This window comes from Grampus griseus (genome assembly GCF_964374135.1).
Source record: "Grampus griseus genome assembly, chromosome: 13".
Classification (NCBI taxonomy): domain Eukaryota; kingdom Metazoa; phylum Chordata; class Mammalia; order Artiodactyla; family Delphinidae; genus Grampus; species Grampus griseus.
The window spans coordinates 1,019,535-1,046,436 of record NC_139007.1 but is presented as its reverse complement, the minus strand read 5'-3'; positions in this window follow the sequence as shown (position 1 = coordinate 1,046,436).

The window sequence follows — 26,902 nt, the reverse complement described above, 5'->3', positions numbered from 1 at the left end:
AGACTGTCAGTCATCATTTACTGATGGACAATTATTTGATATAACTATAGACCATTCACATTGGAAGAAGAATATTCCACCCAAAGTGTACAACCATAACCAATGTTTCCAATTTTTAAAAAGTTGGACAGACTCATTCAAAATATTCTCCTTTTACTCCCAAAGTGGTTTAAGTTTGTACAGTAGAAATATTGTGAAAATGTGGAAAGCAGGTCACCAGAGATGTGTATCATAATCATCTAGTAACTTGTTAATACACACGCCCAGTTCCCACACCCACAAGTTCTGCTTCCAAAGGCTTCATGGTGGAGTCGAGGAATCTTTATTTTTGACAAGCTCCCATAACAAAACTAATTTTAAAAACTGCTAATCTAAACTAAGATATAGTCATGTCTTATGTGTCTTTCTATTCTCAAGGCTACTCTGTGCCTGACACATGTCAAGACTTCATAAATATTTCTTGAATGTCTGAATGGATAAGTGAATGGCATCAATGTATCAATGAAATAGGAATAGGTCATAGATATCACAGAGAAGGTGGCATTGAAGTAGTCCTTAAAGTATGAGAGGAATGTTCAGTTCTCCACCCAAAAAGAATGAAGCACTGAGTGTGGATTTTCATGGAGCAGCTCTAGGAAAATGGGCAGATATTTTTGGATTGGAGAACATCCAGCCTCTCAATCCACACCACAAAATATCAGCCAACTCAGCCAGCAATTGAGGTCGACCCTAGTGATACTGAATTACGCTGAGGCTTTCAGTGCCTCATGGTATATGCACATCACCACTGTACCACAAAAAAAGCTTAATTGCCATTTATAAAACATACGATTTGTGATTAAGATATTGGAGGATATTAGATTTCCATTTTGACACTACGCTTAAATTGGTGTTAATTTAGCTATGTAATTTAGCATGAGACACACATAGAAAGAACAGGAAAATACAAATTTAGTAAAAATAGAAGTGGTCCACATAACCAATAGAGCATTTCCTCATAGGACCGATGCTAAGGACTTTAAGATATATCATTTTCATAACCGCTGACAAAGTAATTTAAATTAATATGCATTCTCCACTATCAAAAGTCCTATTTTTTTTTTAAATATCCTCATGGAAGAAAGACTCCTTCTCTCCGGGAATTTATGTGGTATAGATTGATCTTTTGCTATGTTAATAAAGTGAATTTGATCATTTAAATGTAAAAATGTACCCAAAGTATTCTTTGATTACTAAGATTTCAAAAATCAGAATTTGATGGACTATCTGAAAATAAATTGACATGAAAGTAGCCTTTATATTCTTAATAATGCAGAAGTCGTTTATATTTTTGTTCACCAAGAACCAAACCAGGTCAAAACATTTTAAAATCTATATTTAAAGATAAGTTGCATACAGTAAAGCACATGCATCTCAAGTTTGCCCTCAATGAATCTTCACATATGTATACACACAAGTATTCACAACCCAGATTAACTCAGATCTTTTCATTTACTTGATACAAGTTTTACATATCTCTCCTAAGCAATAGAAACACTTAGGAGATTGTTTCAGGTATGTGTTCTTAAAAGAAAAATATTACATTCTATATTTTATTTCCCCTTGAAAATGCATAGAATTTTATTTTTAAATTCCTCAACACACATTCATTGGGTAATCATTACATGTCAGCCATTGTTCCAAGCTCTGAGAACACAACTTCGTAGTATAGTAAGGATTCTGCTCTCCTGGAGCTTACATTCTAGGCAGTAGACTGTAAATAATCAACTAAATTAATAAGAAAATAAATAGGAATATTTCAAAAGTGATCAGCTGTAATAAACATATTAAGAGTAATGTAATGAACAGAAATGAGCAGTGCGGGGGCAACATTAGATTAAAGACTCCTCTCAGAGGATAACATTCCAGCTGAAATTTGATAATGAGAAGGCCCACGTAAAGCTATACAAAGGAGGAAGAAAGTTCCAGGCAGAGCACAAAGAGCCTAACTGGAGAGCAAACACAGAATGTTTGCAAAGTCAGGACCACAGTTTGGGTTCCCCCCAAAACAGAGGTTGTATCACAGGCTTGGGTACAAGCAACTTACCAGAAGTGATGGCAAGGAGCCAGCGAAGGACAGGGGGCCAGGAGACAGAGCAGGGCAAGGTCAAGGGAAGGGGAAGTTATTGCATCGCTGCTCTAGGTGACAGGGGCTCAATTCTGCTGGAGCCTCCTGAGAAGCCCACAGAAGCTCTCCAAGAAGTGGGCAACTGAAGGGTGAAAGGAAGAAGCATTTTTCCACTCCTTCCAACCACCACTGGTTGAAGATTGTCCCAGAGGCGTTAATGCTGCTTTTTCAGGCTGCCTCTGCCCAGGGCAAGAAGGAGCCTGTGTGAACTTCTGAGCCCAAGGCAAAAATGATTTGCACTCTTGTGGTGAGAAATTGGCAGAGTGCAGTGAGCCTGGGCTCCCAGGGAGCTACCTAGAATAGCTGCTCCAGTCAGTGGAGCCGAGGGGACTTGACATGGCACATCCAGGCCTTTTAAAGTAAGAGGACAATGAATCAGAGGGAAGAGGGGCCAGATCATGTCCAGACATGTGGGCTTTGGTTAAGAAAAAAAAAAAAAAGGTTGAATTTTGTTCCACATATAAGAGGAAGCCATTGCTTTAAAAGTTGGGGAGGGTTGTGACTGATTACTAGCTGAAGGATTCCATTGAAGAAAGAAACATGAATACTATGTTATGATGTATAGCAGGAATTTTTTACAGAGTATCACCTTGCTCAAATGAGGGGGAAAAACATCACACTAATTATGTTTAAGTTAAATGTTGGGTATATTTGGGTATAAAATCAGAGACATCCTTGTAGGATCTAGCCTCTTCTTGGTTCTTCAAACCCCCTCCCCTATTCTGAACTCTAGGCAAAAATGGCTGCTTTTGAGTCCTGGGATATGTTAGGCTGCTGCTCATATCTTGGCCTTCATATATGTTGTTCACTGTTTGAAACACACCCCACTCTTCACCTAGGCCAATTCCTTATTTTTTATATTTCCATTTAATTATTAATTTTATTGAAAATTCCCCTCTGATCACTCATCTAATAAAAGCCTCCTGCTGTCCTTTCCTGAAGCATCTGCAATCATCTTTCTTAGCACTTAATATAATTTGTAATTTTATACTTAATTTCTTAATGCCTGTCTCCCCATTCAGAATGTAAATTCAATACAAAATGGGGCAAGATCTATTTTATTCACTGCAGTGCCTAGCAATGTTTGGCATAGAGAGGTCATATTTGTTGAGTGAGTGAATAAATGAATGATTCAAAATGAAAGCAAACTAGCTCTGGCTGAGGTACAGCAGGCTGGGTAAAAGACCTGTCCTTTTGCCCTTCAAGGAGGCTTATGGACTGTCTTCAAGGAACTTCAGTGCAAAACCAAACACAATGTGACAACCTTGCTTTTGGCAGATGGGATATCTCTGAAAAATATTTGTATGAAGCTATTTATTGGAGACTTGAGTGACACCTTTTGTAAAAAAAAAACAAAGCATCCCTTAAATAGTCCTGTTTTATACATTACAATGCACCTTCATACCTAGAGGTTTCATGAAGGAATTGGGATAGTCACTAACAATACTTTTTGAGAACAAATGACTCCTGAACAATTTACAGATTAGCTAGTTCTTTTCACTTTTTTTAAAAAACAGATAACTTGGTTTTAGATATCAGAGGTTGAAAGTAGCTGCAGGATTTTTCGATTGAAAGTTCTAATGTGTCTCTTCTTTCTAGTGTGAAAGGCTAATCAGTTTCAGGAACATGCTGACATAGGATTAAGATAAATTGTACCTTGTCTTTTAAAATCCTGTAGAATAATCAACCTCTCTAAGTCCCAAGGAGAACAATAGCTTCCTACATGTGATTAAACTAGCAAACAAGTCTTTGTCCTTTGACCTGCTTTTTTGGCTTCTATTTTACTTTGTTTAGACTTAAAACAACTAAGATAAATGAAGATCTTCTAACCCATTTTACACTTTCCTATAAATAAAACCTATGCCAAAAATATAACTCTATTATATGAGTAATAGAAATAACTTCGTGCTGAATACTTTGCATATATGTGCCATGGAGGGGCAGAGGGAGGAATTAACTTTAAATGAAATGAATTCTGAATTGAATTCAAGATTTATACATTCTGAGAAAAAAAGTATTAAAATATGTGTCTATTCAAATCTATTTTAAGTTGCATAGAAAAATATCATTCAGTTTGAACTGATTGGAGAATTTGCACCAACTAAATAACTCATGTATGTTAGTCACCAGGAAATCTAACTTTTTTACCAGGAAATATTTCAAACAAATGAAACAAAACTTCAAATAAACTGTACTAAAAAAATAAAAAGAAAAGTAGCCTCTAGCTTTCAGAGATCTGCTCTGTGCCATAACCTGTCTCAGAAGAAGGTTTTCTGAACCCAATAGGTAATCCCTTTCCAAACCAGTTCTATTTCTGTGCTATAGTGAGCCTAGCGGTTTGGGATTTGTCAAGTGAAGCAATTTAGGAATTGCTTCCTGCAGATGGAGATGCATTTTATGGTGAATCATTGTTTTAAAAATAATAAACTCCTGGGAAAGGGGCTTAAAATGATCCCCCCAAATAGCAAAATGTTATGGAACCAATCTGATGGAATAATTGAGGGGGAGAAACTAATTGAAACTATTGAAACAGCAGGAAAGTTGACTGTTCTTTTTTTTATCCATTTAATGTAAAAGAAAATTGTTACATCTAATAGAGTGTCCAAAAAAACTGTTAACTAGGCATCAATACCTTTTAAAACTACCCTTTACCGTCCGTAAGGTCACTGAACTGAGAAGCTCGCCTCTAGCTGAAGCACCTTTTGATGAAGGCTGGCCATTGTACAGCGTTTTCAAAGAAATAGTCCATTTAACATGTCAACCAGTTCCAAGAAGAGATAGTCTTTTCCAGGACAAAGAACTTGAAAACTTAAACTTTTAATTGAAAAAGCCTGAAGCCACTTTCAACCTCTTGTATTTAAAACTCAAATTATCCCTTTCAGGATTAAAGGAAAAAAGAAAAAGGAAAAGAAGCACACTTATATCAAAGGTAGCAAAGCAGTGATTTATTGTCAGTAGTTCTTTCTTCAGGAAAGCTGTTTTCAGTTCTCTGACCTTTTTATCTCAGTTTTATCAACTTAATACAAAATAATACTCTATAATCATGCCCTAAGTATATGTAAATTTGAACCCTAATAGAATGAGTTTCCAGATAGTACTGCAGTTAAAATAAAACCACAGTCTTTCTACTTCAGACTTAGTTTAAGGTGGGAACACTTTATGTTTAATCATACATTCAGTATAATAAGCTAAGGGGAAATATTATGACCCCAAACAAAAGACAACCGTGCCCACACTTTGCTAGGGTCTGTCTCTGTTTACTCCTGCTGTCCTCTTAGTACTCCTCCCAGATGGTTCATTTGATAATGAATTATCATCATCATCACCATTGTCTGCAGAACAGTTGTGTGAAAAGGAGCTGCAATGCTTTCTATCTAGTCAGTTCTCTCCTACAGGCATAGTTTTCACCTTCACAACTATCCCCAATAAGCTCACCAAATTGCTCTTGGGAACAACAGCTTTTTCATGTATGTTAACTGTATCTATCCAAGAAAAAAGTATGTGTTCATTTAAGGTTAAAAAGAACTTTCCCATACCATGTTCCCACACACACGAGTATCTTTTCATGCAGTGATAACAAAAGTAAAATGGACAAATACTTTAGTGCAACCTTTCTCATTTCACTGACATGGTAAGTAGTTGATCCAGCACTTTAAATTCTTTAGGTGTTTGAGTCAAAGTTTATTTTCCTTCAGCTGCCTCTCCCTCAACACCAACTAGCATTGTAATCCATAGGTTCTCTTAATTTTAATGAAAATCATATTATTTTTACATTCATACAGTTTATTTTGATCCTACATCACATATTCACTAGGATATCCATGGATGCTTCAAATAATATACGTGTAAAAGTGAGTTCATTATATATTCCCTCTATATTCCAAATCTGTATACTTCAATTCCAAGAATGGCATCAAAATCTATGCCATTGCCCAAACCAGAAACCAATCATCAGGTTAGCTAAATATTTTTCCTCTAAGCATGTATCAAACCATTTCTCTCCATGCCCACTTCCATTGGGTTTATCTACACTTCTGCTTGGATTTCTTTAACAACCTACACAACTGGCTAATCTGTGTATAACTTAAGGTCTGGCAGGAGACAGAAGCCACATAGTAACTTAGGAAAGTTGAATATGAAGAATTATTAGCAAATAACAGAGTATTAACTCCTAAAATGTAAACAGTGCATTAAAGAGTTTAGGTATAGTGAATGTAGGGAGCACTCCCTTCTTCCAGGTCTGAGGAAGAATACTCAGGGAAGGAACAAATTTGGAGCACACACATACACACACACACACACACACACACAAACACACACACTGACAGGTATTGAGACCACCTTACAGAGAGTGTGGCCACTGGATGTAGAAAAGTTCACAAAGGTGCCACAGGCCTGAAATGGGAGAGGAAGCTACCCACTGGGTGTTAAAGAGGCTCCCAGGAAACCGGGCAGGGGCACTGCTGACTCATCCTCTGGGGTGTGAGGACCTCCCTGAGAAGGCACCCACAGGGCTGCTGCTGAGTCACCAAGGTGCTGCCCACAACAACAAAGGGCCAGGAGAACTCACTGGAAAACCATACTTGGAAGCACAGCTGAAATTTGCTGGGAGTGAGCACCACTGGGTGCCCCCAGCAGCAGTAAGAGGAAGAAAGCACATCAGAACTAGGAAAGAAACCCCCCTTCCCTCAGTGTCCCCCCAGTACATTTTCCACACTGTAGCCCTGAAACCTAGCAGGATTGCGGGCCTTCCCAGGAACAGACCTCCACCTCTTTTTTGTAGAAAAGCTTTAGCCTCCTAGGCCTTCCCTGAGTTCCAAAGAGCAAGTTTAATCAGAAAAGTGAGAAAACGCAGAAACAAAGGAAAATTTTCAAACAAGACAAATTAATAATAGTTTTGTCATAAAACAAAGTCCAGAACTTTTAGTTCCTCTTCAAGGGCTATAGATAATATCCTGAACCATGTCCTTGAGCTGTTTTGCAGATACTAAAACCCCCGCCAGGTGGAAGAAGTTAACTACCTGCTGACCACCAGCACGTTGACCCCAGACTGGTTGGAACCAAAAGGCTGATGATTGAGATTCCCGACACATCATTCTGTTCCCTCCTACCAACCAATCAGAAGGATGTATACAAATGGATCACACACCCTGCTATCCTCTCCCTCACCTGGCCTTTAAAAACCCTCCCCTGAAAGCCATCAGGGAATTTGGGTCTTTTGAGCATGAGCTGCCCATTCTCCTTGCTTGGCGCCAGGCTGGGTGCCCTGCAACAAATGCTGCATTTTCCTTCACCGCAACCCAGTGTCAGTAGATGGGCTTTCACATTTGAGACAGTAACAGCCCTAGAATAAAAATTCTAAAACATAATATGATTACTTCCCTGCCCAAAATCCTTCAACTGGGTAAAAGGAGAGAAGGGTGGAAAAGTAAGTGCAGGAGGTGATGTAGAAAGTCAAGCACTGATGTTGATGAATGAAATTTTAACTATTAAGTCAGAAATGAAGTTATCCCACGTGAGTATGGGTCACAGGGCTTAGAGACTGGGAAAGATCTGAACAACCGTTTTGTGGAAGGAGGAAAGAAGTCAGATGAACAGAGAACGTGATCTGGACTAACTTAAACGTGCAGGCTATGCTACAGTGAGGGAGCTGCCCAAGACAAAGACTTGAACTGGGCTTGGGACTGAGGAACCGACCTCTTGTACAGAGTCAGTACTGAATGGCAAACTTGATATTGTTCCTCATAACTGTGTGCCCAACTTTGTATATGACCTTCAAAATTATAAGCTAAATATACCATGTGGTTCAAGGGATAGACACTAAACATCTTGCCAGTCAATAATATATGGTCTGTATCATTCAGAACACTGACTCTGCATAAGATCTGGGACAGTTCCTGATGTCACCCTCTTGCTCTAGTGGCAGAGATGCAAACTGTACTGTAAGAGCAAGCCTGAATAAGTATAAGAGTATAAAAGGCAAGAACTCCTCTAAATTTCTTGCTTTTTTCCCCAACCCAATATTAGAACATAAAGATTTGAGGAAAAAGAGGACCTGAAATAAGCAACAAATTGCAAAAAAAAAAAAAAAAAATTACATTTCTTGTTGCAGATTCGACAATGTAGCAATGCTCATAAAAATGTTTCAGTGTTCATAAATGTGTGTCTTTTAGAGTTGTTATTTACTATTCCTTATGTTTGTGAGGAATAAATTCTCCCCTACAGCAATTTTGTAAATAGTCCTTAACATTAGAAAAGAACAACCATCAACATTGCAGGCCATGCTTCCACCTTCCGACAACAGTTGAACTAACTACGGAAATAGCTGAGTAGAAACTGTATGTGTGTGAACGTGACTGAGGTCAGGGGAGCACGTGAACAACAATTTGTTGGTTTAAACATTTTAAGAGAATTTTTTGTTTCTTTTTAGTAGGAGTTAAAATAGCATTTTGAAAGCTTATACCAACTCTCCTAGCCTTAAATAGCCTCCAAATAGGCACATTATCTTTACAGGAAATTATCTGAGAACTCCAGAGCTTCATAAGCATTGCATTTACTGATAACATTATATTAAATCCTGCCCAAAATGCCCTCATGGTGCACGGGACTGGAAACTGGCTAATTTTGCAATGAACATAGAGTAAGAAAACTATTCTGAAATCATTTCTTGGACACAAAGTCTAATCTCAAGACCCTAAGATACTTTTTTTAATTGGGGGATGTATGAAATGATGCATTCTAATGCACAATTTTATTTTCTCACCCATCAATATCCTTCTGTCCCAGCCCATTTCTCTTTATTGTTTTTTTCCCTACTTCTTTGCATACTTTTTTTTTATATTTGGTAACAGCTTTATTAAGATATAATTCACATATAATTTGCCCATTTAAAGTGGACAATTCAATAATATTTAGTATATTCATAGTTGTATAACTACCACCACAATCAATTTCAGAACATGAAAATCACCCAACAAAGAAAACCTGTACTGTTAAGCTATTACCTCCTAATCCCTCCACCTCCAACCCAGCCCTAGACAATCGCTAATCTATTGTTTCTATAGATTCCCCTATTCTGCAAATTTCATATAAATTGTTTTGTCAGTTGATGGACATTTGGTTGTTTTTGTCTTTTGGTTATCATGAGTATGCAATGAACATTCATTATGAGTTTTTGTGTGGACATATGCTTTCATTTTTATTGGCTTTTTGCCTAGGAGTCAAATTGTTGGGTCAAATCAGACCACTTCTCTTTGTATCAGATTCCATTCTATAGCTTTTATGCCATCATTAACTGATTCAGGCTCAATTAATCGTATGTTTCACCTATGCCCCCTCTTTTCCCTAAAATATAATGAATAGCTGATCAGTGTCACATACTGTGCTAGGCACATTTTCATGCATATCTCATTTAATTTATTTAGCTTATGGCCGCTTTTACTATGTTAGCTGTCTGTTTGGGGTTTGATATTTTCTGAGTCTCCTCCCTTGGAAGCAAGGCTTTATCTCCATTTCATAAGGACAAGTGGGTCCAAAGCAAAAGAAATGGAAAAGATGTCTCTTGCTGGGAAGGAATTTCTGATCATTTTTCTTTATCAATGAAGACCTTTTGTAAAAGGTCTTGAACCATGGTTTTAAGAGAGAGGAGGAGGGATAGAGGGAGAAAAAGAGAGAGATTATAACATAAATTCAAATTTTCTTCACAAAATACCCATGAGATAGAATCGGTAGCTCCTAGAACAGGAAGAAACAAAAATATTTTATATGTTTTGTGAATTATTCCTGTTTTAGGTATGTTTTATATTTTCTTCACATGTGAGTCTGTGACTTTTATTATTGCTCTTATCATTTTCCATCTTCTTTGTTTCTGCCTTTAGTAAATTCTTTCCATATAAAGTAAAAAGCTCCTGAAACAGAAAGACATTTTCTCCAGCCTCTCTGTTCATGGGTAGATTATACAGGCGATGTTTCTCCTAGTTCACTTTCCAGACCACCTTAAGATAATTTTCGTTTTGATTTTTTTCTATTATTTTCAGGTTTGGCTACTTTTAAAAAGCAAAAGTTAAAAATGAAAAATGTCCAGTATGATGGCATGCCTTGTTGCAAGAAATAGCATCCTTTTAGGCAGCTTTGTCTTAGAGACAGACAAAACAACTATGTGTGGTGCTGGGACAGCAAGTCTCCACACACAGCTGAAAACTTCTTTGAAAGGAGTTCAAAAATGTGAAGGAATTCTGGGGGTGGGGGGATTGCTCTGTGGTTGTAGTTTGGGAAATTCCTGAAAGCAGAATGGCAGTCCCTCTTGAACCACAGCTATTCAGGATCCCTTTTGCATTCTTCCCTAAGCCTGTGATGTGTGCTATAAATAGAAGAGCCTATGAAGAGAGATGGGCTCTTTTTACAAACAGTCATTTTATTTTTTAGAAGTGTCTAGAGACATTATTCATAAGGATTCATTCCTGCACATTTTCCTGCTGAGAATCTCCCTCTCTTGACACTGTGGGTGGTCAGCTTTGAAATCCACTAATGATCTGTGAGATACAGAGAGTGCAGAAAGAGTTATTTATTTTTTAAGTTAATACATGAGGAGTCCTTTTAGTTCTAGAAGGTTTTCAGGCATCTGGCTGTGCTATGTAAATAAGGAGCATCCTTTTCAAGCCAGCGTCTTTGACTTTGTTAGTCAGCTAAATTTTCTAAAGATAATTTTTAATAAACATAGAAACTTAATGACAATCATTTGGTATGCTGACTGTATTGTGACTTGTAATCAAATACATTGTAGCAGTTATAGTGCAAAATATACAGATGTTTGCATACACTTAGATGGGTGGGTTTTTTTAAGGTTTAAAATGAGTGAATATTTTTCTGCTTCATGTTGTTGTCAAGTGTAAAATATATGTGCAATAGACCCTATATGGCACTAGTAAAATAAAAACCCTCTAATCTTTGTACCTTGATGGGTAAATATCATGTTTTCAGATGTATGTTAGTCAAAAGTCAAAATGTTACCCCAAAAAAGAAAGAAAGTTATAATGCCCTGGCATCCTGCTAAGAACACAATAGTAACTAGTGCCCGTCAAGCTTTTACTCTGGAGAGAAAATTAGTCTCTGGAGAGCTGGTTTAAGCTCAAATAGACTATGCAAGAGGATCACCTCATAAATTTCTTAACTGCAGAATCTCGACCTCACCCCAGATCTCCTAAATCAGAATCTCAGAGAGCAAGGGGAGCTCAGGAATGCACATTTTAAGATCTCCACGGGAGATTCACTGGTAACATTATGTAGTTCAGACCAACTTTTAGAAGCCACCGACATCTGAATCCATGCATTACAGAACTAAGACTTTAAAATCCTTGCTACTGCCTAAATTCTCTTGTCACATACACATGCTATGTCTTACAGAGACTAGTTCATGCACTTATGTTGTCTCCCCAACAAGAGCAGAAGCAACGCTCATTTATCCCATGGCACATGGATGTCAGTGACAGAGGATACTGGTTGACAGCAGTTGGCAATAAATACGGTATTCTGGAGTACAGGTGAAAGCTTCCTCAACATCTAAGTTCTCTCCCACAACTACTTTCCATTGAGAAAATTGTCCTGACCTCCTTAGAGGAAGATTTGCAAAACAGTTTTCTAGATGGTTTGCATATTCCATGTGGATAATTCTCCCATAACTAATTAAACAGCGCCCAATAAATTCACAGCAACGTTACAACATCTGGAGTAAACTGGGTGAGGGAGGGTGACATTGTTTTAATCGTTATCCAAAAATCGACTGTTACATAGGGTCCTTCAACCTCAGGTCACTCACTTTCCTGGTCGACACTGCCATTTGCTTCAGGGTTTAGAGAGGCACTGAAGTGAGTTACATGACAGCAAAAACAGCTGACTTGCTGGCTTCTGAAGAAGTTGGGATTTAGGAATGAGATCTTTGGCAAGGTCTAAATAGGAGTAACCTTTAGATTCTGGTGTGACACAGCTGGTAGCAAAGATTTATTTTATTAAAACTATTGGTGAAGTATCTGGCTCTCCAGGAAATCCTCTGAGATTTGAAGGTACACTTTGAAGTGAAGTGTATACAGGTACCATCATCTGGCAAAATCTCAATTTGTTAAAGCTGACTCTTTCTAATAACATACTAATGAAATACCAAGATGGGTCAGAGGGCTTTGGACCCTTGCCCTTGTTTAGCCAGAGAAGGCATTTTCCCCTTTCATAGAGTGTTTTCTAGAGAATTTTTAGTTCACTCTCTGCTCTAGCTGTCTACTGATGTACAATGCAGACCATTGTTGTCTTCCCATGAATTTATACAAGCAAATTCTCCCAACAGCTGATGAAAGCAAAAAGGAAACGAGACTTGATTTATCAATGGAACATGATTAAAATTAGTGTTTTCCTTGGTTTAACATAAAAGCATCTTGGGTTAAGTCTATATGATTGATTATATTAAATCAATCAATATTTAGATTTGTTTGACTTTCATATATGTGGTGTTCTCCTTTACTACAGAAAGATAAATTTGATCTAGAATGCAGCTTTCAAGAGTGTTATACTCCTACACTTTGTCCTAGAAAACATATGCTTAATGCTGAGATTTAACTCCAAGTTAGGTGGGTGGGGGCAAAGTTACATTAGATTTATCCATAGCCCCAAACAACATTAAGCTCCTAATTAACCTTTAAGTCCCACCAGAAGGCATCTCTGTACCTGCCGGGTGGTCTGGCTATTCTTTCACCACTATTTTCAGGCAAGAAGGCACAATGTTGGCTCAAGAGTCCTCAAAACTTTGTTTTGTTGCCCCAAAACAGAAGAGTTTGTCTAGGGTGGTGGCATTGATTTTTAATTTTTTTCCCAACTCTAGAAACCTATGATATTTTCTACTATTTGTAAACTGCTAAGCAAGTTGCCCTGAAAGTTATAAAATGAGTAAATCACTGATCACTTACAGGATCACCTTATGTGTTGGCAAAATCTGAAGGTCTCAAAGCCTCACCCCACCAAAGTCAGCTCTACCAGCTGCCTGATACACACCTTCCCCATAGTGCTTCACCCCACTCACGTTGATAAATAATATAAAGTGTAGACATTTTAGGAAAGGGACACCTCACCAGATTTCCAAGTTGGGTATTTATTAGTATGAAAGAATATGATACTTTCTTGTGAGCAAATTTATTTTGGACTAAGGGGATTAAAAGATGTAAGGAAGCTATCGAGAGACCAGAAAGATGAGAAGGACAAGAGAACAAGTCCATAGTGTGGGTAAAATCTACAACCAGATTGGGAGGAGGCTGAGTCATGAAGACAAAATATGTTAGCTTCCTAATTTTCAGGGTGGTCCTGGCACCTACACTTAAGAGTTAACAGTCATGTTTAGAAGATAAGATGAAAGCAGGAAAGATAAAAACCTAGATCCATATATGGCAAGGTACGTGGTGGACCGAGGTAACAAGGAGAAAGGGAAAAAAATGGAAGGAAAGACATCAATATTAAATGGACTTCATTTTACTACAAGTGACAAAACCGCAACTCATAATTGGCTTAAAAACTAAACGGGGGTTAAGATACCTAGCTTATATAACTGTTGTGTAATGGTTGGATCTAATACCCAAATAATATCATCAATAATCTATCTGTCTCCCCCCGTCTCTAATATTTTCGTTGCTACATGTTAGTTATTTATCCTCAGCCCTCTGGATAGGCAGATGCCACCAGTACTTTGGCCCTGGGGTCCATCCTGCACTAATCACTGTGATTGACACCAAGAGGTGGTCTGCCCTCCCAATCAGGGGGCTGAGATTCTTGAGGGCTGGGGGTCTGGAAGTGAAAACTAAAACTACTGTTACTTTAAAAGGGGAATAGATGCAGGGAAGGCAGAAACCACAGATTTAAGTCTCTGTCCCCTCTGGAAACTGTTTCCCCAGCAGGTGAGAGGAGTATTTTTCCTGAGCTTTTCTTTCACAGGTGACTCTGGGCCAGGGGCCACCAAGCCAAAGTCTAAGCTGGAGAGCTGTGTAGTCATTACAACTCCCCACTGTGCTTTTCTTTCCTAATTACCAGAAGGGTGGCTTTTGGAGGACTTGTCTTCTGTGGAGAAGGTTAACCCCAGCTTGAAATTCTCCTCTGAGCTTGGAGCCTAAAATGGATTTTTCTAGTAGACATTTGAAGCACTTTATTGAGGCAACACCACACCTATTTAATGAAGCCCTGAAAAGGCACCTTAGGTGAAATAAAAGATGAGTTAAATAAAAAATAAAAATAGACTGCTTAAAATAGAACGCATGGCTTTGGACAATCTAAAAAGCCATTAACCTTCTTTCAATGTAAAGTACACAGCTACAAATACTCATAAGTTTAAAATCACAGAAAGAGAAAGAGAGAAGAAAAAACTCCACTTACTAGACAAGACACAATTGTTAATTTTATTTGTGTGTGTATGTGGGGGTGTGCGTGTGTGTGTGTGTGTGTAAAAGATCATTTTTTGTTTTCTGATTGGTTTTATAATTGCTTTTCCCTTCTCAGTGATAGTGAAACTTGGTTTTGTGACTGTCCAAGGCTGTACTCGGGCAAGCAGTGCCAGTTTGCAACTTGTGAAAGCAACCCATGTAGAAATGGTGCCACCTGTGTTCCTAAATCCGGGACAGACATTGTGTGCCTCTGTCCGTATGGAAGGTCTGGTCTCCTCTGCACTGAAGGTAAGAGCTTTTCATTATTGGGCATGAGCACAGGTAGAAGGGGGTGAAGAGGAGAGAAAGTCACTCAGAGAAATCAAGGACAGTACCTGACTGAACAAATCCGTCAAATCCTTTCCTTGGTTCTTTTCAAGTCAGTGAAGACAAGACCCATTAATAAGATGGATCACTGAGCAGGTATTTCTCATACCCACTGAGTAATTATAAAGGAGGTAATAAGTTTTCCCTGAGGTTAGACTACGGAAAATCTGTATTATAAAATCTCCACAGCATTCTAATACTTAAAGAGTAGCAAGGAAAATCAGAAAAATACATAAAATCAAATTATTTTACAACATTTTGTCAAACTGAGGATATAATATTAACAAATCTATGTATTGTAGACGAGGTGTTTTTATTTAAAGATAACAAAACCCATGACACGGTTATTATATCCCAAGAAACTAAATCAGAAATACAAGCCATGTTCCTCTCTTTAGGAAACTCCAGTATGTAGAAACCGTTTATTACAAAAATGTACAAGAAGCTACAATATAAGATAAGAAGCAAATTTCCTAAGAATATAACTTTTGCTTTGATATACAGAAATAAATTCTGTAAATATTTTCAGAAAGAATTAAAAGTATTTGGTATTAATATTGAATCAACTCAGGATGACTTATTTCATCTTAATTTTCACCATAAAGATAAAAAAAATGTTTACCCCTTTGACACTAGTGATATTCGTTGCCAAATTTTAGACTAAGGCTCCCAAAGTGAGCACAGACCCTACATCCTGGGAAACACACACAATGACACTAACACATCCAGACTGTGCTGACTCATCAAAAAGCTGGGGCCGCACACCTGTTGGTACAGGCGTGAAAATTGAAACTAGAATAAAGACGAATCCATGACCAAAAAGTATTGATGGTTTTGATACATACGTCTTTAAAGGGAACTAAGGAAACAGACTTGATGCATAGCTGAGAGAGGGGCCCCGCTGTGCGCATGGCAGGACCACGTTAGACGCAAGCTTTATCTTTGCAATAAGCATCATAGACAGACGGAACAGAAGTCTTGCCCTTCCCTATAAAAACCTCATGCTTCTTAGACATAATCATTCCATTTAGTTAAAAGCTATTGGAAAATATAATTGATGGCAATAAATTTGATTACTAAAGGATAAATCATCAATTTCGCTTCCTGCTTAAAAATGACTGACCATATGAAATAAGAAATGAAGATTTACAAGAATATCTTCATGTATTTACAAAAAAATTCTTATTTATTCCCCTCTCTTAGTCTCATTAGGGTTCCAAAGATGCAAAGATTTATGAATGATTGAGACAGAAAAGATCACACCAAGTTTATTAGGCTCTTTGCCTCAGTGTCAGTAAGAAGAAATTTCTGCATGCTCTCATCCAGAGGAATGTCTCAAAATAATTAGCCTATCCATTAATGATTCTACAAATGTGCCAGATCCATTTGAGAATTCTGCCCTTATAGAGCTTACCTTCTGACTGAGAAGGTAAAAAGAAAATAGAAATGGCTCGAGACACAATATAAATGTTATGAAGAGAATTATGAGGGAAACGAGGATGAAGAGAGTGGCTGGGGAGGGTTGCCAATCTCACCACAAGAATGACTCCAGGAGAGGGGAAGTCAGTGCTGAGGCCTAAAGAATAAGGAGGAAAAACAAGTCTCCAGGCAGAAGGTTCAGAAAATGGAAAAGCCTAAAGAGAGAGCATGAGCCTTTTGAAGAATGAGAGGCGCTTCCACAGCTGACGCACAAGAAGCAAGGCTTAGACTCTGTTTCTGGAGTACTTAGGAAGCCATGGCCGGCGGGTTTCAAACAGGCACATGGTTTATGTGTATTTGCTTAAACCATTTTGATTTTAGAGATTGATTTTAGAAGCCTTCTGTCTCTGATCCTGACAAAAGATAATTTTGTCTAAGACAAGGGTGATGGCAGTAGAGAATGAAATAAGTGAACTTGAGATCGGTTCTGGGGACAGAACTGGAAACTTAATGGAAAGGTAAGTGTGAGAAGGGCTGAGTCAAGAACAATGGCTGGATTTCTGTTTGTTGGTTCGTTTGAACTGCAGGTAGATGGTGGCACCCAAATCATTGCTTGGACCATTCAGGTACCAACCTGACCTCCAGGGGGTTGTCCAGAACATGCTGAACATACGTCTACTCATTAGAGAAAAGCATAGAGCAAACCAATTGAGCATGGTTCTTGCCCTGTTACAACTACACATGAGAACAGGCACAGAAAAAACTGAGACTCTCTTTCTTATCTTGGCCTTTTTGTTAATACCAGAGGATTAAAAACTCAGCTTGTTTTATCAGCAATTGTGTTTGCTACATATCACTTTTCTTTCAAATTATAGCCATGTCTGCCATGCTAATGTATTCCTTGGGGGATAATAGAAAATATAATTATGACATTTCCTACCTTGTTGATGTTTCACTGGGGAATTCGTTCCTGGTCGATCACAGCAGTGCTGTTGGAGATGAACACTGGAAATGGAAAGCTCCAGCTGCCTTATTCATAAAGTCTTGGCTCTCCTCAGCCACACTTCCTGTGGCCTGTTCCTACCAGGAAAAACCTCTTCTTGTTTTCTTAACCACATGTCTTTCTAAAGACAAAGGGGAGACGCTTTCTCTTGTCTCTTGCCCTCTTGTGTCCCCTCTATAAATATTTCTTAATTTACCTTCTCCTCCCAACCTAGGTCACTCATTGGACACAGGTTTTGAAGAAAGCAGCACCATCCTGATTGCAAGCCCAGGCCCTGCAATCGGTGTGCTGGGTTCAAATCCCCATTCTCTGCTGACGAGCCAGCAGAGTGATCTCAGGCAAGTCCCTGGATCTCTCAGAACTTCCACTTCAGTGAATATAATAATAGAACTTACCTTAGAGATTCAGTGAGAATTAAGTGAGACCATTCATGTAGAGTACCTAACATGTTACTGATCATATAGAAAATGCTTTTGGAATAAAATAATGCCATTTGCAACAACATGGATGGACCTAGAGATTATCATACTAAGTGAAGTAAGTCAGAGAAAGACAAATACTACTTATATGTGAAATCTAAAATATGACACAGACGAACTTACCTACAAAACAGAAACACACTCACAGACATAGAGAACAGACTTGTGGTTGCCTGGGGGTCGGGGGGGGGAGGGAAGGACTGGGCGTTTAGGGTTAGCAGATGCAAACTATTATATAGAGGATGGATAGACAACAGAGTCCTACTGTAGAGCACAGGGCACTATATCCAATACCCTATGATAAACCATAATGGAAAAGAATGTATTTTATATATATAAATATATATATATATATATATGAATCACTTCGCTGTACAGCAGAAATGAACACAGCATTGTAAATCAGCTATACTTCAATTTTAAAAATGCTTTGGTTTTTTAAGCGTGTCAAGCCAAGATTCTCACATGTGCAGTAAACTGCCACGTCTTAATGTGGGAGAGGAGGCTGGATCTCCATCCCAGCTAAAAAGGAAACTCTCTAGGATGTCAAAGGAAATCAAAATTAATTTCCTTTTAAGAATTTTTCTAAGTTGGTGACACTCTTCACAGCGCCTGGAGGCAAGCCAGGGTATCACAAAATCAGGGAGGAAAGTGGCACCCCAGTGACAGATATTCAGCAGGCTGTTTAAGGACATGATACCTCTGTAAAGCAGCTTAATGTCAGGCTGGCATTTTGTGATGGCATACTTCAAACAAGTGTAACTATGTCATGTAAGCTTGTGACTCTTGACAGCATCTACTCTGATAAGATCCAGCTTTTTCTCTCCAACTCAACAGCTGCTAGATTGCCCTGCTGTTCACATGACCTCAGTATCCTTCCTTTCCCACCATGTTTAAATCCTGTGTTTTCTAGCTCCTCGTTACAAAGACGTGTTGAAAAGATCAAGCCCAATCCCAGAGGGGAGTAAGGAGACAGTAGATTGTGGCCACACAAAAAAGCACTCAGGAAAGTGATAGCACTTGCTCTGGGCTGAAGGCAACCCTTGAGAAGTCTGCATTTTCTCTTCCTTAAGAACTGAGGGAATTGCCTTTCCTTTTGTTCAGTGGGAAGGTGCATACCTCCTGCCTTTCACTTTTTTTTCTATCTGTAAAGAAAAAAATTAGATTGACACATATAAAAAGGCAGCAATTAAAATAAGTACATGTCTCAACATACACCGAAATGCTTGTGACAAGTAGCCTTGATGGACGCTTGCCAACGAATCCACTGGCGCATGGATTAGCACCTTTCTTCTGTTTATGCAAGAGGCAATTCCAGCAGAGCAAAGTCACAGCTATTGTTCCAATAATTATCACAAGTACTTTGTGTCTATAAGCAAATGAGTCTTTAAAAATATATACAAAAGTATCCAGGAAATATTTTCTGGTGAATGTCTTTCATGAGGTTTATATGTATCTATAATTAATGCTATAATCTTTCTCTAAAGGCATTATGCTTCCTACCAATGATTGGTGTTGGATTTAATTATCTATATGTACACACACACACATACACAAATACATTCACACACACATGCACACACCCATCGATTAAAAACAATGAGATAAAAAGGTATTTTGGGGATTTCCTTGGTGGTGCAGTGGTTAAGAATCCACCTGCTAATGAAGGTGGGACACGGGTTGGATCCCTGGTCTGGGAAGATCCCACATGCAGTGGAGCAACTAAGCCTGTGCGCCACAACTACTGAGCCTGCGCTCTAGAGCCACGAGCCACAACTACTGAACCCTCCTGCCACAACTACTGAAGCCCGCATGCCTAGAATCCATGATCTGCAAGGAGAGAAGCCACCGCAATGAGAAGCCCATGCACCACAACGAAGAGTAGCCCCCACTCGCCACAACCAGAGAAAGCCCACGTGCAGCAATGAAGACCCAAAGGAGCCATAAACAAACAAACAAACAAATAAATAAATAAAATTTATTTTTAAAATTAAAAGGTATTTTGACTTGGGGAATTATACCAGTTCTGGCAGAGTCTGCTAGTTGTTTAACCAATATATTCTCTCCTTTTTTGTTAATACAGCCCCGATTTTATTAGGAGCAGTAATGTACCCAGCTGAAATGCCTCAGCCTCCCTTAAAGCTGAGTGCAGCCATGGGACTAAATTATGAACAATCAGATGTAAGCCAAAGTATTTCTGAACCTCTGGAAAAACTGCTTGAGAGTGGAATGACCCCTAACCCTCCTTTCTTAAACCTGGAATGTGGATGAGATGATTCAAATTCCAAAAATCATCATGGATCACAAGGCAACCTTGAAAATGGAAGATACATGCTAGGATAGTGAAGCAAAAACATGAAATAAGCCTAAATCCCTGGTAACTGTAAAACTATCACACCAGCCAGGGATTGCCCACCATCAGACTTTTGTTCGTGAGGGAGAAATAATCTATTTGGCTTATGCCTCTGTTATTTTGCTATGTGGTATCTACTATATGTCGTTAAACCTCATCCTTACTAATACAATCAGTGTCAAAATTTCCCCAAACTTTATAACCTGATATGTTTTCTCAAATATTTCTGATTTCGTTCATAAGTTCTTAGACTCCTTTTCAAAGAGAGAAAAAGTAGAGGATTTCTTTTGTTATCTTATTTCATACTATAAGTTTTAATAAATTATAAGTTTATACAATATATTTTCAGCCCATTATTTTCAAATAATGTATGGACATTATTTCAATATTCTAAAAGAAATATCCCAAGGTAAGCAGCAAAATGAAAAACTCTGTTTTTCCAAATTAGACAAATAATTTAGAAAGCAAATTTTAGATCTTACTTATGAAACATTACCCTTCTCTTAAAACTACCCCCATGAGACAATTTCTAACAATCACACTAAATAAAAAATCAAATTCGTTTGTAGATTTTCACATTTCAAATTCTAGTGAGGCATGCATCTGTTATTGTCTGCTTTTAAGCAGAGAACAAAGACTATTCATCGAACTCTTCCTAATTTTTTGCCTCCGGAATTCTGTCAGTAAAGAGCTAAACTCTAACAGCCAATTGTCCCTTCTGCTCATTCCAGGGCTTTGTCATTGTCTAGCAACCTCCCAGAACTCTCCCTCCCAACACTAGCACTTTCTGCTTGTTAAAAATGTCTTTAAAATGGATCGACTATGAACAGAGGCGGAATTGTCTCTCCTGAATGTATTTACGGCAAACTGACTTTGTCAACCGTGTGTGGAAATGTAACCTCTGCAGTTTGTCCTGAGCTCACCAGAGAATTTAACTTAGCAGTTCTGTCAGTCCAGGCTTTCCCACAAAGAGTTGTTTTTTTGTATAAAATGAATACGGTCAGATCCCACCACACCCATCAGGTTATGATCAGTCGGGTTAAGAGCTGTGCAGCTGTGATGCCCCTGCCAGCGACAAGCAACAGAGAGCATGAACACGATTGTTGTACATTTAAAAACTCTTCACAGAAAGGGACAATTGATTAGCGTCTGAGTAAATTTATGGTGCATCAGAAACTGCAAAGTCAACATTTTGTAAAGAGGCAATGAAATTTATTGATTATTAAGAATGAAATAAATAGGGAGGGAGGTGCCACTGTGTTATATAAATTGCCCACCACTCTATACACTGGCAGCAGCTATACAGTTCAGGGTTTGTGTTTGTTTGTGTTCACAGATGTGCTCATATTTTGTCTTTTCTAATATTTTGTCATCCCATGACTTTGAGCTTGTAAATGGCTTCCTGTGTTCCTTAGGATGAGATAGGAACTGCTTAAAATCATGTACAAACCCAACTGGACAGACCCCCGCTTATCCCCAATGCCCCCCTCCAATTCACACTATTTTGTGATTCTCTTGTTTCTTAATTTTTTTATTGAAGTATAGTTGATTTACAATGTTGTGTCAATCTCTGCCTGTACAGCAAAGTGACTCAGTTATACACCTATATGCATTCTTTTTTTAGATTCTTTTCCATTATGGTTTATCGCAGGATATTGAGTATAGTTCTGTGTGCTACACGTTAGGACCTTGTTGTTTATCCATTCTAAATGCAATAGTTTGCATCTACCAACCCCAAACTCCCATTCCATCCCTCTCCCTCTCCCCCACCCCTTTGGCAACCACAAGTCTGTTCTCTATGTCTACGAGTCTGTTTCTGTTTTGTAGATAAGTTCATTTGTGCCATATTTTAGATTCCATGTACAAGTGATTTCATATGATATTTGTCTTTCTCTTTCTGACCAACTTCACTTAGTATGATAATCTCTAGTTGCATCCATGTTGCTGCAAATGGCATTATTCCATTCTTTTTTATGGCTGAGTAGTATTACATTGTATATATGTACAATGTACATATCTTCTTTATCCATTCATCTATTGGTGGACATTTAGGTTGTTCCCATGTTTTGGCTGTTGTGAACATTGCCATGAACATAGGGGTGCATGTATCTTTTTGAATTATAGATTTGTCTGGGTATATTCCCAGGAGTGGGATTGCTAGATCTTATGGTAATTCTATTTTTAGTTTTTTTAAGGAACCTCCATACTGTTCTCCATAGTGGCTGTATCAATTTACATTCCCACCAACAGTGCAAGAGGGTTCCCTTTTCTCCACACCCTCTCCAGCATTTGTTATTTTTAGACTTTTTAATTATGTCCATCCTGACAGGTGTGAAGTGGTACCTCTTTGTAGTTTTTGTTTGCATTTCTCTAATAATTAGTGATGTTGAGCATCTTTTCATGTGCCTACTGTTCATCTCTATGTCTTCTTTGGAGAAATTTCTACTAAAGTCTTCTGCCCATTTTTCAGTTGGGTTGTTTTTTTTGTTGTTGTTGCTGAGTTGTATAAGCTGTTTGTATATTTTGGAGATTAAGCCCTTGTCAGTCACATCATTTGCAAATATTTTCTCCCATTCCATAGGTTGTTATTTTGCTTTTTTTTAAAAAATGATTTTCTTTGCTGTGCAAAAGCTTGTAGGTCCCTTTTGTTTTTATTTTTATTGCCTTGGGAGACTGACCTAAGGAAACATTGGTACGATTTATGTCAGGGAATGTTTTGCCTATGTTCTTTTCTAAGAGTTTTATGGTGTCATGTCTTATGTTTAAGTCTTTAAGCCATTTTGAGTTTATTTTTGTGCATGATGTGAGGGTGTGTTCTAACTTCATTGATTTACATGCAACTGTCCAACTTTCCCAGCAGCACTTGCTGAGGAGACTGTCTTTTTCCTATTTTATATTCTTGCCTCCTTTGTTGAAGATTAATTGACCTTAGGTGTGTGGGTTTATTTCTGAGCTCTCTATTCTGTTCCATTGATCTTTATGCCTGTTTTTGTACCAATATCACACTGTTTTGATTACTATAGCTTTGTAGTGTTGTCTGAAGTCTGGGAGAGTTATGCTTCTTGCTTTGTTTTTTTTCCCCTCAGGATTGCTCTAGCAATTCTGGGTCTTTTATGGTTCCATATAATTTTTTGGATTATTTGTTCTAATTCTGTGTAAAATGTCATGGGTAATTTGATAGAGATTGCACTGAATCTGTAGATTGCCTTGGGTAGAATAGTCATTTTGACAATATTGACTCTGCCAATTCAAGAGCATGGGATATCTTTCCATTTCTTTGAATCCTTTTTATTTCCTTTATTAATGTTTTATAGTTCTCAGCATACAAGTCTTTCACCACCTTGGTTAGTTTTATTCCTAAGTATTTATTTTTTGGTGCAATTTTAAAAGGTATTGTTTTCTTACATTCCTTTTCTGATATTTCATTGTTAGTGTAAAGGAATGCAACTGATTTCTGAATGTTAATCTTGTGTCCTGCCACTTTGCCGAATTCATTTGTTAGATCTAGTAGTTTTTGTGTGGAGTCCTTAGGATTTTTTATATATAGTATCATGTCAGCTGTATATAGTGACTATTTTACTTCTTCTTTTCCAATTTGGATAACTTTTATTTCTCTTTCTTGTCTGATTGCTGTGGCTAGTACTTCCAATACTACATTGAAGAGAAGTGGTGAGAGTGGACATCTTTGTCTTGTTTCAAACTTTAATGGGAAGGCTTTCAGCTTTTCACCACTGAGTATTATGTTGGCTGTTGGTTTATTATAAATGACTTTTATTATGTTGAAATATGTTCCCTCTATTCCCACTTTGGTAAGAGTTTTTATCATGAATGAATGTTGAATTTTGTCAAATGCTTTTTCTGAATCTATCAAGATGATCATGTGGTTTTTGACTTTTCTTTTGTTAATGTGATATATTACATTGATTGATTTGCATTTGTTGAACCATCCCTGTGAACCTGGGATAAATCCTACTTGGTTGTGGTGTATGATCTTTTTTATGTATTGTTGGATTCAGTTTGCTAATATTTTGTTGAGAATTTTTGCATCTATATTCATCGAAGATACTGGTCTGTAATTTTCTTTTCTTTTTTTTTTTTTTTTTTTTGTGGTATGAGAGCCTCTCACTGTTGTGGCCTCTCCCACTGCAGAGCACAGGTTCTGGACGCGCAGGCCCAGTGGCTGTGGCTCACCGGCCCAGCCGCTCTGTGGCACGTGGGATCCTCCCGGACCGGGGCACGTACCCGTGTCCCCTGCAGCAGCAGGCGGACTCTCAACCACTGTGCCACCAGGGAAGCCCCTGTAACTTTCTTTTTTGTTGGTGTCTTTGTCTGGTTCTTGGTATCAGGGTGATGGTGGCTTCATAGAATGTCTTTGGGAGTGTTCTCTCCTCTTCAATCTTTTGGATGTTTGAGAAAAAATGGTATAAGTTCTTCTTTGTATGTTTGGTAGAATTCACCTGTGAAGCCATCTGGTCCAGGACTTTTGTTTGCAGGAAGTTTTTTTTATTACAGATTCTATTCAATATTTCACTTCTAGTGATCAGTCTGTTCAAATTATCTATTTCTTCTTGATTCAATTTTGGTGGGCTGTATGTTTCTGGAAAGTTGTCCTTTTCTTCTAGATTGTCAAATTTGTTGGCATATAGTCTTTCTATTTCTCTTTGAAATGCCAGCCACACACTGCACCATCCCTCCCTCAGACTGTGCACTGTGTGAAGGTAGACATCACCTTTCCTGGGCCATCACCACAGTGGTGAAGGGGCCAAAGGTGCCTGCATGTGGCAGGATCTCAAATTCTTGCTGAATTGCAAGTGATTTGAAAGTTCTTCAGAATATTCATCTAAGCTGTTACCCTGAGCCTTCTACTAAACCTATTACTTAGAGGGAAGTCAATAAGTATCTGCCAAATTGAAAAGGTAAACCAGTAAAATAATCAAAGAATGAAGAGTCTAATATGGAACTTTCCAAAAGTGTGTTCCACAGCACACTAGGGCAACAGGAGTGGGTTGAAATGAACTCACATCTATTGGGTGTTTGCTGTATGCCAGGCCCTCAGCTAAGCACTTACTTCACATATTCCTACATGATCCACATAATAACCCCGGGAGACATGTCATTATTCATCATGCAGATAAGGAAATTGAGGCTCAAAGAATTTAAATAACTAGTCAACAGTGATATAGTTTGTGAGTGGTGGGTAGATCTGGAACCAGAGCTCTCTGACTTCAGCCTTTCTTTAAAACATTGTGTAGTTTTATAATGTCCCCTTTTGGGAACTCACAGTGTGTAGTCACACAACAAAGACTCTGAGAAGTTGTACAATAACACAGCACTCTTCTTTCTCACAGAACAAGCCTTTCACAGAATATACTGGAGTGGTTCCCAAAGTGGTATATGCACACTCCAGTGTGGTATTGGAAGAAAATATTACTCCCCTTTTTTAATTTGTCAGTCTTTTAATTTGTTTTTTTATGCTTTATTATGTCCACATTATATTAATATATGTATATAATTTAAATAAATAATATATATGACCCATGATCACAGAAGTTTAGAGACCACCGATTTAGCACTTCCCTTTCAAACATGGCCTGACATTTTTATTCATCCCACTGACTTCATGAAACTAACTTGGAGAAGCTGATTTCAAATTACCCTTGAAATGCTTGGGATATATAATATATAAAATGTATTATACGATTCCATTTTGTTGACATTGTTAGAGGAAACAATGGAGTGGCATATTCGAAAGCTGCTTATTCTTGTTCTTAAAGTCCTTTAAAACAACCCACTCCCCCCAATACAAGTTACTTAAATTTGCATCCTCTAAGCTCATGCTTCCTGAGCTGTGGAAAAGATAGTAGGAAGACCCTGGGTGCAGGGCAGAGTGACTGCATCCTCAGCTGATACCAACAGCAACCTCACTGTGGAAAGTCAAGGGCATTCTATGGAAATGTGTCCCTCTGAGAAGGCTTTCCCCAACACAAACATCCAGGTAAGACCCCTTAGGCCTAAACTGAACAGAATAAGTTTAAGTGGAAGCCATTCTTCCTTCTCTGCATCATAATTCAATAAAAATCCGAAGTGCTTAAAATTCTATTATGCGTTTATCACTCAGCATTCTGTTTTGTTACAATTTTCCTCAATGAGTCAATGACTTGATCCTTGCTTTCTTCTTGGTCCTTTTACCAAATGATGACCCTTCAATACTTTAAGTTTCCAAAGAGATACTCAACTTTGATAAAGTTATAGTTCGTATACTTGATAAGATCAACTAAACCTGAAAAGATTGATACCTTCAGATAGATGATTTTCCAACTCAGATAAATAAACAGTTTCTTAGAGAAAAACACTAATCCAACAAGGTAGTGTTTTTGAAAGTGTAGTAATTACTGTAGAATTGATTAATCAAAATAATTAAACCAGTAATTCCAGTAAACTCATGACCTACATCTGGGATTAAATGACTTGGCCAATGGGGTCTGGGATTCCTATCATTACACATTTGTAAGACAATTATTAAATTGGGGAATAATGAGAAAAAATAGAGAGGGAGAAAGAGAATATTTCTGAAAATTAATTACAGCTTGTAGCCAAATCTCGACATCATATGTACCTATGTTGCATTAAGGTTATTCAATGTATCTGACATCTGCTTGCTCTCCACAATTATGAGAGTTCTATAAACCTTCCCTTGCCTTATCCTAC